Source organism: Panthera leo, chromosome C1 (genome assembly GCF_018350215.1).
Source record: "Panthera leo isolate Ple1 chromosome C1, P.leo_Ple1_pat1.1, whole genome shotgun sequence".
NCBI lineage: Eukaryota > Metazoa > Chordata > Mammalia > Carnivora > Felidae > Panthera > Panthera leo.
The window spans coordinates 192,974,488-192,988,830 of NC_056686.1; the positions used below are offsets into that span (position 1 = coordinate 192,974,488).

General features: G+C 36.2%; 1 long non-coding RNA gene across 1 annotated transcript; it reads left to right on the forward strand.

The window, feature by feature from the left end:
* Nucleotides 1–7,411: 7,411 nt before the first annotated feature.
* On the forward strand, nucleotides 7,412–13,010 carry LOC122228191. Its single transcript, XR_006206466.1, has 4 exons — nucleotides 7,412–7,578; nucleotides 8,294–8,426; nucleotides 10,253–10,366; nucleotides 12,880–13,010. It is a non-coding gene; the product is annotated as an uncharacterized LOC122228191 (long non-coding RNA).
* Nucleotides 13,011–14,343: the final 1,333 nt, after the last annotated feature.

Genomic DNA, 14,343 nt, shown 5'->3' on the forward strand with positions numbered 1-14,343 from the left:
GTGGCTGTGAGAACACGCTTCCACAGAGAGGACTTGAAGCTCTGTCTTTACATTTAAAAAAAAAAATTTTAATTTTAGTAGAGTTAACATATAGTGTTATATTAGTTTTAGGTATACAATATAGTGATTCAACAATTCCATACATTACTCAGTGTTCATCATGATAAATGTAGTCTTAATCCCCTTAACCTATTTCATTCACCCCCCCCCCCTCCCCTCTGGTAACTACTGGTTTCCTCTGTATAGTTGAGTCTGTTTTTTTGGTTTGTCTGTTTTTTGTTGTTGTTCATTTGTTTTGTTTCTTAAATTCTACAGATGAGTGAAATAATATGATATTTATCTCTCCGATTAACTTGGTTCATTTAACATTACACCCTCTATATCCATCCGTGTTGTTGCAAATGGCAAGATTTTATTCCTTTTTATGGCTGACTAATATTCCATTGTATATAAATACGACTTCTTTTTTATCCATTCATCAATTGATGGACACTTGGGCTGCTTTCATATTTTGGCTATTATAAATAGTGCTGCAGTAAACAAAGGGGTGCATATATCTTTTTAAATTAGTGTTTTCATTTTCCCTAGGTAAATATCCAGTAGTGGAATTACTGGGTCATAGGGTAGATCTATTTTTAATGTTTTGAGGAAACTCCATACTGTTTTCCACAGTGGCTACACCAGTTTGCATTCCCACTAACGGTGCAAGAGGATTAGTTTTTCTCTACATCCTCACCACCATTTGTTTCTTGAGTTTTTTATTTTAGCCACTCTGATAGGTGTGAGGTGATATCTTACGGTGGTTTGATTTCCCTGATGATGAAAAGATGAAGGAGAAATGTCTATTCATGTCTTCTGTCCATTTTTTAATTGGATCATTTGTTGTTTTGGTGTTGAGTTATAGAAGTTTCCTACATATTTTGGATACTAAGTCTTTATTAGATATGCCATTTGTAAATATCTTCTTCCATTCCATAGGTTGTCTTTTAGTTTTGTTGGTTGTTTTGTTTTTGTTTTTGTTTTGCTGTGCAGAAGCTTTTTATTTTGATGTAGTCTCAATAGTTCATTTTTGCATTTGTTTCTCTTGCCTTAGGAGACATATCTAAAAGGATGTTGCTACAACCAATGTTAGAGAAATGCCTGCCTGTGCTCTCTTCTAAGATTTTTATGGTTTCAGGCCTCACATTTATGTCTTTAGTGCAATTTGAGTTATTTTTGTGTATGGTGTTAGAAAATGGTCTGGTTTCATTCTCTGGCATGTAGCTGTCCAGTTCTCCCAACACCATTTGTTGAAGTGACTTTTTCCCATTGCATATACTTGCCTCCTTTGTTGTAGACTAATTGACCATATTAATGAGGGTTTATTTCTGGACTCTCTATTCTGTTCTATTTTTGTGCCAGTACAATACTCTTTTGATTACTACAACTTTGTAGTATATCTTTAAATCTGAGGTTCTAATACCTCCAGGTTGGTTTTTCTTTCTCAAGATTGCTTTGGCTATGCTGGGTCTCATGTGGTTTCATACAAATTTCAGGATTATTTGTTCTAGTTCTGTGAAACATGCTGTTAGTATTTTGATAGGGCTTGTATTAAATCTGCAGATATCATTGGATAGTATGGACATGTTAACAATATTTGTTTTTCCAATCCCTGACCATGGAATATCTTTCCTTTTGTTTGTGTCATTTTCAGTGTCTTTCATCAGTGTTTTGTACTTTTAAGAGTATGGGTCTTTCACCCTTTGGTTAACTTGATTTCTCATAATTTTATTATTTTTTGATGCAATTGTAAATGGGATTGTTTTCTTAATTTCGCTCTCTGCTTCTTCATTATTAGCGTATAATGCAACAGATTCTCTATATTGATTTTGTATCCTGTGACATTACTGAAGTCATTTATCAATTCCGTGCTTTGATTCTGATCCTTGGCCTGATTCCTGTAATTTTTCCTTCCTGGAGGAGCTCTGGTCCATGAAACATGCAAAGATGTGTATATATAACTAGTTAGGGGACATTCTAGATAAAGCTGAATGAGCCAGGTGTGTGTCTGGTCAGGGGTCAGTTGTGTTGTTCTGAAGAATTTGTAGGGGCTGTTTTGAAGAAGTTTGGGGTAGTTTTTTTGGCGGAATCTTTAGGATTTTCTATATATGGTTTCATGTCCTCTGCAAATAGTGAGTTTTTCTTACCAATAGGGATGCATTTCATTTCTGGTCTGATTTCTGTGGCTAGGACTTTCAGTACTATGTTGAATAAAAGTGGTGAGAGTGGACATCCTTGTCTTATTCCTGATCTTAGGGAAAAACCTTTCCATTTTTCACCATTGAATATGATGTTAGCTGACTGTCTTTGCATGCTTTTGATGCTTCTGCCTTTTTGAGGCATCTGCACTAGCTGCAATGTGACCAGTCTAACAGGCCTTCTGCTGGTGACAGCTTCACCTTTATTTGGAACTACTTGATTTGAAAAAAAAGTTTGACTGAATTATAATTTTATTTGTATTTTCACAAACTCAAAGCATGGGTTTCATTTGCTTCTCACTTCATGCTATTTTTCTTGTTCATCAGTTGAACTGCCTGACATGTGGCTCCATTACACATGTGCAATGCTGAGTGGGTCTGGTGAAAGAGAGGGATGATGATGAAGACGAAGAGAGAAGATGGGCTACCAAGGATGATAAGATCTTCTGGCACGAAATCTCATGATTCTAACAGAAGTCACCAGAGAGATTTGCACTGTGGCCTATGAAGTACATTTGCTCAAACAGCAAATGAAGTCCCCCTAACAAAGTTGCTATTTTGGCTGGGCTGGGTTAGGAGCCATCTGGAAAAGTTATACATATCAACCGTCAAATCCACATTCCTCTTTCATTTTAACTTTCACAAACTCTTCCTCTCTGACTTTCAGCTAACCAGGGAGAATGACATTTTCTGATTATCCAAAATTGCTTTTAAACGTGGTGGAACTAAAAGCACTTTTCAGGAATCCGAAAGGGAATTTTACAGAGATGTTTACTGACCTTTCAGATAATGAAGCTACCTGGGTGGGTAGAAGAATACAGACTGTCCTCAAGTTAAATAAAAAGAAATCCGTCTTGCAGCATGGTCTATTCAGCCCCATTTCTGACAAAAACGGAGGTCATATCCCTAGTAGAGCCACACTTAGTGAAAGATCTTACTGTATAATGGTTTGTATGATTTTTAAATACTGTGTTTCTTCTATTACATCATAGTCATCCTATAAAATCTCTGATTATGATAATCAATTCAGCATGGTGTGATACAGTATGCAGTAACAAAAATTCATCACCAGACTCATTCCTTGCAAAATTCTGACCCCTAATCAGTGTTCCAAGAAAAGTAATATATGTTAAGGGAAAATAAACACATTGAGAAATACCTTGTTTAAGTAAACCATGTGTGCATAGCTTACTTCAAAGTCAAATTCGATTCCAATATCCTGGAAATTTGTATGCAAATGTTACTCTTTCAATGTGTGGCTATGTGTTCTATACTATTTTAATGTTGTACTCTAATATTAATATTGTTTTAAAGAGAAATCTAGCATAACTGATAAAATTAAATAAATTTGATGTCATAAAAATAAAACTGAGGCTGAAATGAAACTGATCTTTTAAGGATTTAAGGCTGAAATCCTTTCAAAATTTGTCAGTTTGGTTGTTTACTTGTTTGTTTGTGGTAGGTCAGGGATTCTAATGCATCTAAAATTTAAGCTTTTCAAATAGATAGCAAAAGCATGGAGTCTTTCACTGGCATTTTTCCCAAAAAGTTATATTGTATCATATTATGAACAATAAAATTATCCCCTACGTGTAATGCTAAAGCAAAGGAAAGTCTCCAAATTTCTAAATAACTCCATGACTGCTACAGCATATGGATTTTTCCTGTAGTACTCTGATATCCCGTGGAGTGCTAACCCAGAATAGTTGTAAGTTTCACTCACTTGCACTAACAAAAAGCGAGGTTTATTCCTCCTTGTTTTCTCTGTCACTTCATTCAATATGCTGCTTGCATGGTACTAGCATGAAAGGACCCAGTCAGTATCTAAATTTCCAATAATTACAGGAGGATATTCAAACGTGGAGAGGGAGATCATATAGTAGAAAAGATAAAATAGAAAATGGAAGTGTTCAGCTGAACTCATAAAGGATTTCTTTATTTTGTCCCCTTTAATTTTCAGAAAACCAGATTAATGGTAGAGACAGCTTATTAGGGAATGAAACCTTCCATCAACTGGAAAGACAACCATGCATGAGAACTCTGACACAATCAGATGCTGTCTACATTCAATATTTCAATACTCAGGATGGTGTGGTGATGGAGGCATAAGCTATTCTTTCTCACTAATTGGTGACTGCTATTATTTTTTTAAAAAGGAAGATCAAATAAAGATACTCCTTCTATTATATGAGAGTCAAAATAAACTCTAACAAACTTGATTTTAGCAAATGTTTGCCCTTAGTTTATAAGCAAGAAATTGGCCACCCCAAAATTCAGACCAGCTATTAATAAATGTATTTGATTCTCCTAAGAGGAAATAATAAACCATTTCAAATGACCTAACTCTTCTCAGGTCTCAGAATACCTTTCAGAAATTATCTCTTCTGAGACCAATTCATGTTAATTTACTCTGATGTGTCTACGAAAATATGCATAACCCCTATGTAAAGATATGTTCACTGTGCATTTTCCTTAAGTGTTTCAACAGAGGCCACCTTCTAGATTTATTCTCCTGATACGCTAAAATTTTGAAATGAATATAGAAAATGGTAGACAATCTGTTCAGGTTTTGGTGTTGTGACCTCAGTGTTCAGGGAGCTTTCCAAGTTAAGGAAGAGTGTGCTGTTAATTATGTGAGAATTTTGCTCACTTTTAAATAAAGGTCAACATTATCCCAAAAGGCTGATGTAAAGAGAGGAAAACAGTACAGTAGCGTGTGGCAAATTAGATATATCGTTTTTAGTAATTCAATACTTTATGGAAAATCCCCAAGGTATCATTCTTTCATGCTTGACTGAGAATGTATTGTTTTCCCACAACAAATTCTTTTTTTTTTTTCCAGGAATAGAATTTAGTGATTCATCACTTAAATATAATACCCAGTGCTCATCCCAACAAATATCCTCCTTAATGTCCCTTGCCCATTTAGCCCATCCTACCACCCAAAACCCTTCCAGCAACCCTCAGTTTGCTCTCTGTGTTTAAGAATCTCTTATGCTTTGTTTCCCTCTCTGTTTTTATATTAATTTTGCTTCCTCTCCTTTATGTTCACCTGCTTTGTATCTTAAATTCCACATATGAGTGAAGTCATATGATATTTATCTTTCTCTGACTAATTTTGCTTAACATAATACACTCTAGTTCCTTCCATGTTATTGGAAATGGCAAGATTTCATTCTTTTTGAGCACCAAGTAATATTTCATCATATATATATATACCATATCTTCTTTATCCATTCATCAGTTGATGGGCATTTGGGCTCTTTCCATACTTTGGCTATTGTCGATAGCGCTGCTATAAACATTAGGGTGAAAGTGCCCCTTCGAAACAGCACTCCTGTGTCCTTTGGATAAATACCTAGAAGTGCAATTGCTGGGTTGTAGGGTAGTTCTATTTTTAATTTTTTAAGGAACTTCTATACTGTTTTCCAGAGTGCCTGCACCAGTTTGCATTCCCACCAGCAGTGCAAAAGGCTTCCTCTTTCTCCACATCCTCACCAACATCTGTTGTTGCCTGAGTTGTTCATTTTAGCCATTTTCACAGGTATGAGGGGGTATCTCATTGTGGTTTTGATTTATATTTCCCTTATGATGAGTGATGTTGAGCATTTTTTCATGTGTCTGTTAGCTATCTGGATGTCCTCTTTGGAAAAGTGTCTATGGATGTCTTTTGTCCATTTCTTCACTGGATTATTTGCTTTTTGGGTGTTGAATTTGATAAGTTCTTTACAGATTCTGGATAGTAACTCTTTATCTGATATTTCACTTGCAAATATCTTCTCCCATTCCATCAGTTCCCTTTTAGTTTTGCAGTTTGCTTCCTTCACTATGCAGAAGTTTCTTTATCTTGATAAGGTCCTGATAGTTCATTTTTGCTTTTGTTTCCCTTGCCTCTGGAGACATGTCAAGTAAGAAGTTGCTGTGGCCAAGGTCAAAGAGGTTTTTTCTTGCTTTCTCCTTGAGGGTTTTGATGGCTTCCTGCCTTACATTTAGGTCTTTCATCCATTTTGAGTTTATTTTTGTGTATGGTGTAAGAAAGTTGTCCAGGTTCATTCTTCTTCATGTCACTGTCAAGTTTGCTAAAGAGACTTTTTTTTTCCCCCATTGGAAATTCTCTCCTGCTTTGTCAAAGATTAGTTAGCCATAGTTTGTGGGTCCATTTCTGGGTTCTCTGTTCTATTCCATTGATCTCTGTGTCTGTTTTTGTGCCAGTACCATACTGTTTTGATGATTACAGCTTTGTAATACAGCTTGAAGTCCGGAATTGTGAAAACCAAAGCTGGAGGCATCACAATCCCACAAAAAAATTCTAACTACCCCAGAGATCCTGAAGAGGTTAAGAATCTACCACCTGGAAAGAGAGAACTTTGCTTATGAAATGCCTTAGCAACACCAGGATGTCTGTGGGAAGGTGGTGCTGATGTGCCCAAGATATATCTTGCAATACCAGTATTGCAATACTTGGTATCAGGAAACAGTAGGTTGTAAAACCCAAGATTGGTTCTCTGCCTCACACATCCTACCTAATATCAACTGATAATATACGGCCACAAAAGAGACAATTAATGCAAAGAATTAAAGTATAGATCCAGGTTTTGTGGATATAGAAGATTATAAACACTGGGGAAACTTCTTTAAGAAAAAGAATCTAGGGTCACCTGGGTGGCTCAGGCAGTAAAGCATCCAACTTCGGCTCAGGTCATGATCTCGCAGTCTGTGAGTTCGAGCCCCAGGTTGGGCTCTGTGCTGACAGCTCAGAGCCTGGAGCTTGCTTCAGATTCTGTGTCACCCCTCTATCTCTCTGTGTCTCCCCCACTCGTGCTCTGTGTCACTCTCTGTCTCTCAAAAATAAATAAACATTAAAAACATTTTTTTAAAAGAAAAAAAATCTAAAATCACAAGTACAGCATCAGATACAAAATGAATTCTTATTTATAGTGAAGAAATAAATCACTACAAACTAGATTATTATAATTATTTTTATTGAGGTATAACTTGTATTAAACCAGATATTTTAGTAAGATGACACATACCATAAATATCATAAAATCCAGACAAATATAATATTCTTATTAACTGCCTAACTCAGTCTTTTATATCTTTTTTTCTTAATCTTTTGATTGCATATTTTTTACATTTTCTTAATATGTCAATGATTTCATATTAGTATTTTCCAGTGGAGAAAGAGAAGAGAACCCCACCTTTAATGTGGCGATCCTGACTCGTTCATTTCCAACCTGGTTTCTTCTCCATGGCTCACATGCCTATTTCCAGGGCTGGGTGCCATAGGACATGCTCCAATAGCACAGTGACCTGTGTCTCTGCACCCTCATGTCCCCAGGTAAGCGGGCACAGCTGACATTGGCATGTTTCCAGAAGCCTTCCCTGCTTTGGGACTGCCAGCAGTAACTTCATGATCACACGGGAGGCACACATACATACTTGAACACAATACAGCTTGAAGTAAACACAAATCTGCTTTCCCTTTGGCTACATGTCAGAAAGCCTTTGATAATTTCAACCCCTCAACAAAAGGTCTTAACCAATGGCATATAAGGAATAGCATTTTAAATAAGTTTTACAGGAACCTATGGCTACATGAACAATTCATTAGTTTCATTATCTTCATGCTGAACATGCCTTGGTCCCCCTGCAGTTTTGTTTATGGATTCTAGAAGTACAATTTTGTTAGGAATATTTTGCCAAGACAAAACTGCAATATGATTTTTTTGTCCTTTCCCCTTTAACCTATTCATAAATCTTATAATTACTTTAGGGGAAAATGTACATTTCTCCTTCTGTTAAAATAAATTGCTAAAAATGTTCCCATTATCAACACAATTTGTGCTGTACTGAATTGGTTAGAGGTTAAGTGTGGAACAGCCTTGTCAGTTTCTCTCATTTTACCCATAGTAACTAGTAATCCAGTGTGAAGCCATTGGCTTAGGTTAATGTGGATATTTATAAATATGTGTCATATTTTTTCCTTAGATGAGAAGAAATCCAATTAATTAAAACATTTTAATGAGTTTGTTTTCACTTTTCTGCCCTTTTAGCAATCGAAAATGATGCTTAATATGTCACAGCTTATGATTGTGACCCCCTGTGGACAATTTCTGGAGCAGGACCTTGCATTTGCAGGCTGAAGTGGGACCCAAGAAGGCAGTTGGAGGAGCAGAGAGATGCCAGGTGAGACTGCCCTGCAGCATGTGGCTTTAAAACCATTGAACAAGCATCCGCCCCATCACCCAGGAAAAAAGAACATGATTGTCTCAAACCTTTCCCATAAAACGAGTCTATATGGTTGAGAAAGAGGGAAGAGAAAAAGGCAACAAAGAAGGTGAAGTTTGTTGTACTCTGCATATACTTACAATGAAACTACCTACTTATGTTCTCAATTATTCGGATGCTTTGATGGATTTTTAAAGGAAAGTCTACTGGGATGATTTTAATGAACTCCACTTTCTGTTAAAGAAACTAAGGTATCATTTTAAACTTTCTGGGGATTTGATTATTTATTTATTTATTTATTTATTTATTTATTTATTTAAAGTTTATTTATTTTGAGACAGAGAGAGAGAGACAGAGACAGAGAGACAGAGAACACAAGCAGAGGGGAGGCAGAGAGAGAAGGAGAGAGAGAGAGAATCCCAAGCAAGCTCCCACTGGATGTGGGGCTCTAACTCATGAACTGTGAGATCATGACCTGAGCCAAAGTCCAGAGCAGACTCTTAACTGTCTGGGCCATCCAGATGCCTACGTTCTGGGTATTTTAAAGACTTGACTTTGCCACCGTTCTCATAACAGTCCACTTTAAATTAGAGGAAGTGAGCAAAAAGAAAATCCATTAAAACTCTAATGAAGTTTCTTAAAGGAGCCATACCAATTTAGATACCTCAAGTCTACAAGGTCTTTTCATAATTTATACGAGCTGTGTTCTACACTGGTGTCTGTTGTCTAGTATTCCCCATTGTTATTTAGGCAATGAAACATAAACTATACTCTATAAGCGAAGATGAATTTTAAAATTGTATCTTTTTTATAGTGTATTTGTGATTTATTTGTTACAAATTGCATCCATTTTCAAGAAAGCAACCATCATGTGGTTATTGTGAAAAATGTCATCTTTTAAAAATTGATGTTCTATGTTTTTGTGGATGTTCCATGTTTTATGTTTATAGTCCATAAATATATTGTTTTTTACTAAGGACGAGTGGGACGGCCTTAGGCATCTCTGGTAAGGGTGTGTTATGGTTTTTCAAAATCATTTCCTGCATTGTTATTATAAGTTTGTGAGCTTAGAGTAACAATAAAAATATAAAAAGAATGTAAATAATAAAGACATCATGCCTTTGACTTTATCAGCTAGGAAGGCTGCTGTAAGATCTATGTAATAGTACACGGTAGGTAGAACTGGTTCTCTTTCCAGACCAAAAAAAGAAAAAAGAAAAAGAAAAAATCCGGAGTAGCTACTCACAAAATAAGAGATAGATATCACCACTGATAATGAATAAAACTAAAGAGAGGGAATACACTGTGACTCTGACTTTCCATACAAACGAAAGAGGAGGGTGGCATTGTTTGACAGCTATCATTATCTTTCCACTTCATTTGTGGCACCGGAGATAATACAGCCAAGCCATGTTCTCCACAGCGATTTAAGTATGACTGGGCAAAACACTGAGCCAGCTACTACAAATTCACCAAAGTTTTTCTAGGAAAAAAAGCTTTTTTTTTTCTTCTTTCTTAAGGAGTGAGACAGTCAGGCATGAAACTTGCCTTATCAGTTCTTTGGCTGTGAGAGACATGAGGTGATTCTGAATACAGTTACAGAATGGGATACTTCAGCTCTGGGATTATTTCTGGGATCCTGGGAGATGCCAGGAAAACCGACCAAAAGAAGCGTGCACGCTGCTGACCACGTGGCAGACTGGCACATGGGGGAGAATTGCCTCAGTGTCCCTCTAACTCTGGGGTTTTTGTGTATGCGGTTATGTTATCTATTTTTATTTCAGAATACAGTAAAGAAAGTGTTACCGTATTCTGTTATTAAAGAAGACATTGGGTCTACTGGAGTTGAGAATTACGAAGATATAACATGAAGTCATATAGAAATCATACAGCAATAGGTAAGTTGTGAGTTCAGTAGCCGTTCAATAAAAATCAGGCATGCTATGCTGGTGAAAGTTTGGATAAAAAGCAGAGGGTCCAGCATTAGAAAGTTTGTGTTATACTCCATGTCATATTAACATGGTAAAATATCATGGCACTGCTAAAGTTTATACATGGAAGTATATAGAAATGTGTTTATAATATGATGTTATGAGAACATAATGAAATAAATACAGTATGTACCTGTGATTGGGTCAATGAAAAATTAAGTGTCCAGGTAGGAGGTAACAGGTAAAACCATGATGGTGAAGCGATGGTGACAATATGAATAGCTATAGCATTTTATTATTTTGCAATATCGTGTTTTCTTTTAAATGAGGAAACAATGAGAAATGTTAAGTTGGTGTCTCTAGAAGGGAGAGATGAATGAAAGTCAAAAAATACAACTGAAATTTCATAGAAATGATAATCAGAGGAGAATTTGCCCTCAAGATCAATAAAACTCAAATAAGCAAACTAATCAGAAGAGTCAGAAAGAAAAGGAAAGTTGTTTCACGAAGGGAAATAGGCTGCTTTGTATGGGGTCACCAGGCTGGAAAACAGAACTGTTCTCACTTCCCATTGGAAAATTCAATCAGAATTCAGTGAAGCTAGAAAGGGCATGAATTACCCTCCGAGTGGGCGGTGGAACTGATAATCATCGCATCCCGTTTTATCTGGTTTGTGTCATGATTTTGAAATGGATGACGAACACCAAAGGAGACATGAGTAGGATTTTCAAGGCAAAAACACTTTGGTTCCTAGGTAAGCCTACATGAAACACTGTACTACAGTCAAAAGACAACTGTCCTTGTCAAATGACCAGTGTCAAGCCATCCCCAGTATCTGCAGGGCACGCATTTGGACTTTGTGAGCTGTCACCTTTTCACTCCCCTTTGTGTGACAGCATAAGTGATTTGATGTCACACAAAGCCTTTGTCGCTTTATTCCTATCATGATTCATTAATTGATTTAATCAGTATTCGCTGAGGTTTTTCTTCTTGCCAGATATTCTTTAAAACACGGGTTAGACCCGTGAACAATAACAAAGTAAAATCTCTCTCTCATGGAACTTACATTCTATTTGGGGCTGTGGGTAAATCAAAAGTAACAAACTATAAACAACTAGCATGACAGTAAGGAAACTATACAATGTTTTTCTGATGGTAAAAATAAAGAAGCCTCAATATCCTATAAGTTTTTTTCATAACTTAAGTCTAGTTTGAAGCAAGAGAGACTATCTCACACTGAGCTAATGAATAAAGTACCAAATATAGAGAAAAGAATCAATAATTTCAATCTTAGATCAGAGCAGGATTCTCATGGGTAAGATATATTTCTAATATTATTAAATATTTTATATCAAAAACAATTCAATAAATTACTATTTCCTGAATATTTGTGTTCATAAATATTTACATGCAATCAAATATTAAAATAAATATATAGATAGATAGTCTTATATAGTTGCCAAATACTATTATAAATTTACTCTTGTAAATCAGTTTCTCTTTTTTTCAACTGTTATATCAGTTTCAAATCCTCCAGAGCTGCTGGGTCTGTGGTCCTAATTGATTAGTTTTCCTCACTCACTCTCTAATTCTCTCTTACATATTTAGTTGGTTTCCATTCCTGATGAATATTTCTTTGGGCTCTACAATTCCATGTTTTTAATAGGGTGGGAGTAGGGAGAAAAGATGTTAATTATCTATGTCAAGGAACGTCAAAACAAATTTTTAACAATTTGTTTTGCATCTGGTAAGGAGATCTTGTAAAACCACCACCTGACAAAACCTAATTTGTAGCAAAGACTGTGCTTCTAGAAGTGATCTCATTCCCGGTAAAGGAACTGGATATTTGAACCACCACTCAGAAAGGAGGTGTTGCTAGGAGACCAAGTTCTACACTGCACACAAGAAAATCTAGCTTTGCCCTCAGCTAACCATGACCGGACCTTGTTCTGCACCTCCATTCATTAGTAATGAAGGTCTTATCAACCTCACGATTAAATAATCAAACTTAAGAACCAATAGGAGAATAAAGAATAAGACAAAGTGATCAGCTTTAGTGACTAGTGAAAAACGTGTTGGATTAACCATTGTAAAAAAATTCTGGAGCGCCTGGGTTGCTCAGTTGGTTAAGCATCCAATTTCGGCTCAGGTCATGATCTCCAGATTTGTGAGTTGGAGCCCCCCATCAGACTCTGCACTAATAGTGCTTGGGATTCTCTTTTGCTCCCCCTCTCTCAGCACCCCCCCCCCCCACTTATGCAAGTGCACACTCTTGGGCCGCTCGTGTGTGCTCTCTCTCTCTCTCTCTCTCTCAAAATAAATAAACTTAAAAAAAAATCCCAAGGCTTTATGTCTTATCAATGCAATTAAAATATATAGACATATTCTTTTGCATTTGGATCAAGTTTCTGTTTTAGTATTTTAAATCACTGCATAAGGTTTATTTACTTGCTTAACGCTTTCTCCTCTCCTGTTCACAGGCTATTCATCCATAGTTCAGTGTTCTTCCTTTGTAAACAAGGGATTAAATTCTTGTTTGAGATTGCCACTAAAAAAGCCCATCTCTAGATATGAATGTGTCTCCTATTTTTGAATAAAAATAAAGGCTCTATAGTCCATTACATTTCTCTTATTTGTAGTAACTATCAGAAAGCTTGGAGGCAAACTTCCTACCAAATACTTTAAATCTCATCCTCCTGCATACATTTTGATTCATTTCTTTGGGCTCTGTTTGGCTTTAGCCTTAAAAATTTTTTTTCACACTATATTTTATTTTCTAAGCCATCTCTAGCCCTTTCAGAATGAGACAGGACATAAATCCCCAGGACATAATACTGGGTAGAGCTGGAAAAACTTCGTACAGGAAAAGTGTTTTTGTTGTTGTTTTGTTTTTTTGTTCCTCCTATGCCATAAAACACGTGCATCTTCCTGAGCGGAACATTGAAAGTTAACTTTAATGCAACACCTATGCATCTCTAATGTGTCCTGCTTCTCTTTCCCCTTCTGCAAAAGAGCTGGCAACTGTGTTAATTCAAGGATGGCATTCAGCTGCAGGCATCAAAAGCAAAAACCAAAATACCTGTAGAGTTCAGAGGTCCTACAAATACTTTGATTCTGTTTTGCCTTCGATCGCCTTTTGTACTTTGATGTTCTTTGAAACTCAAAGTGATAAACTGTATGTTAAACAAAATTAAGTTGTGTTCAATTTATTAATCAGTTCTTCATGGTAAGATTTTTACCCATTCAATAGATGATGGGAAGAGGTGTAGAAAGAGAAAAAATAAGAAGGCATGTTGTAAAATTCCAAGATAGAAGAATCACACTCTATTACCGCAATTTAACGAAATTGTAATCCAATGAATTCTCTAATTTGAGATCCTTTTGAGGATTTCAACAGTGGAATCATTCCAGAAAAATATTTGTGTGCAAGTATTTAGGCCCAGACTCTTCTTGAAATCTTTACATATATGTTCACTTTATTCAACTTTATAGTCATGGCATGTGCTCAATGTATACTTAAAAAGAGGCTGTCCTAAATCTGTTTCTAATTAGAAAAGAAATTCCTAATTTTCTTAGTTAATGCATTAGACTAAGGAAAGGGTTTGAAGGCTGTTTCCTGTGGCTCCCTGGGGCTTCTCCAAAGTGCCTCCATGCCATCCCAAAAAGCAACTGAAAGGAGTTGCCAACACCCTCTACTCTCTAGAATAACTTTTACCTGTCGAATAGAACAGAGAAAACATATGATTTTCTTTGAAAGTGGCTAGAAATAATATTTTGTTAAAAGAAAAATTCGGAAACCATGAGGTTAATGTATTGTGCAGACACTCCTTCCTTTTAAGTGTGAATGTATTACCAAGGAACCACAATATGGAGAGAAATGATCATTTATAAAGCATATCAGGGTAAACATGTTTACATGGTTGGTATGCTATTTCCAAATGGAA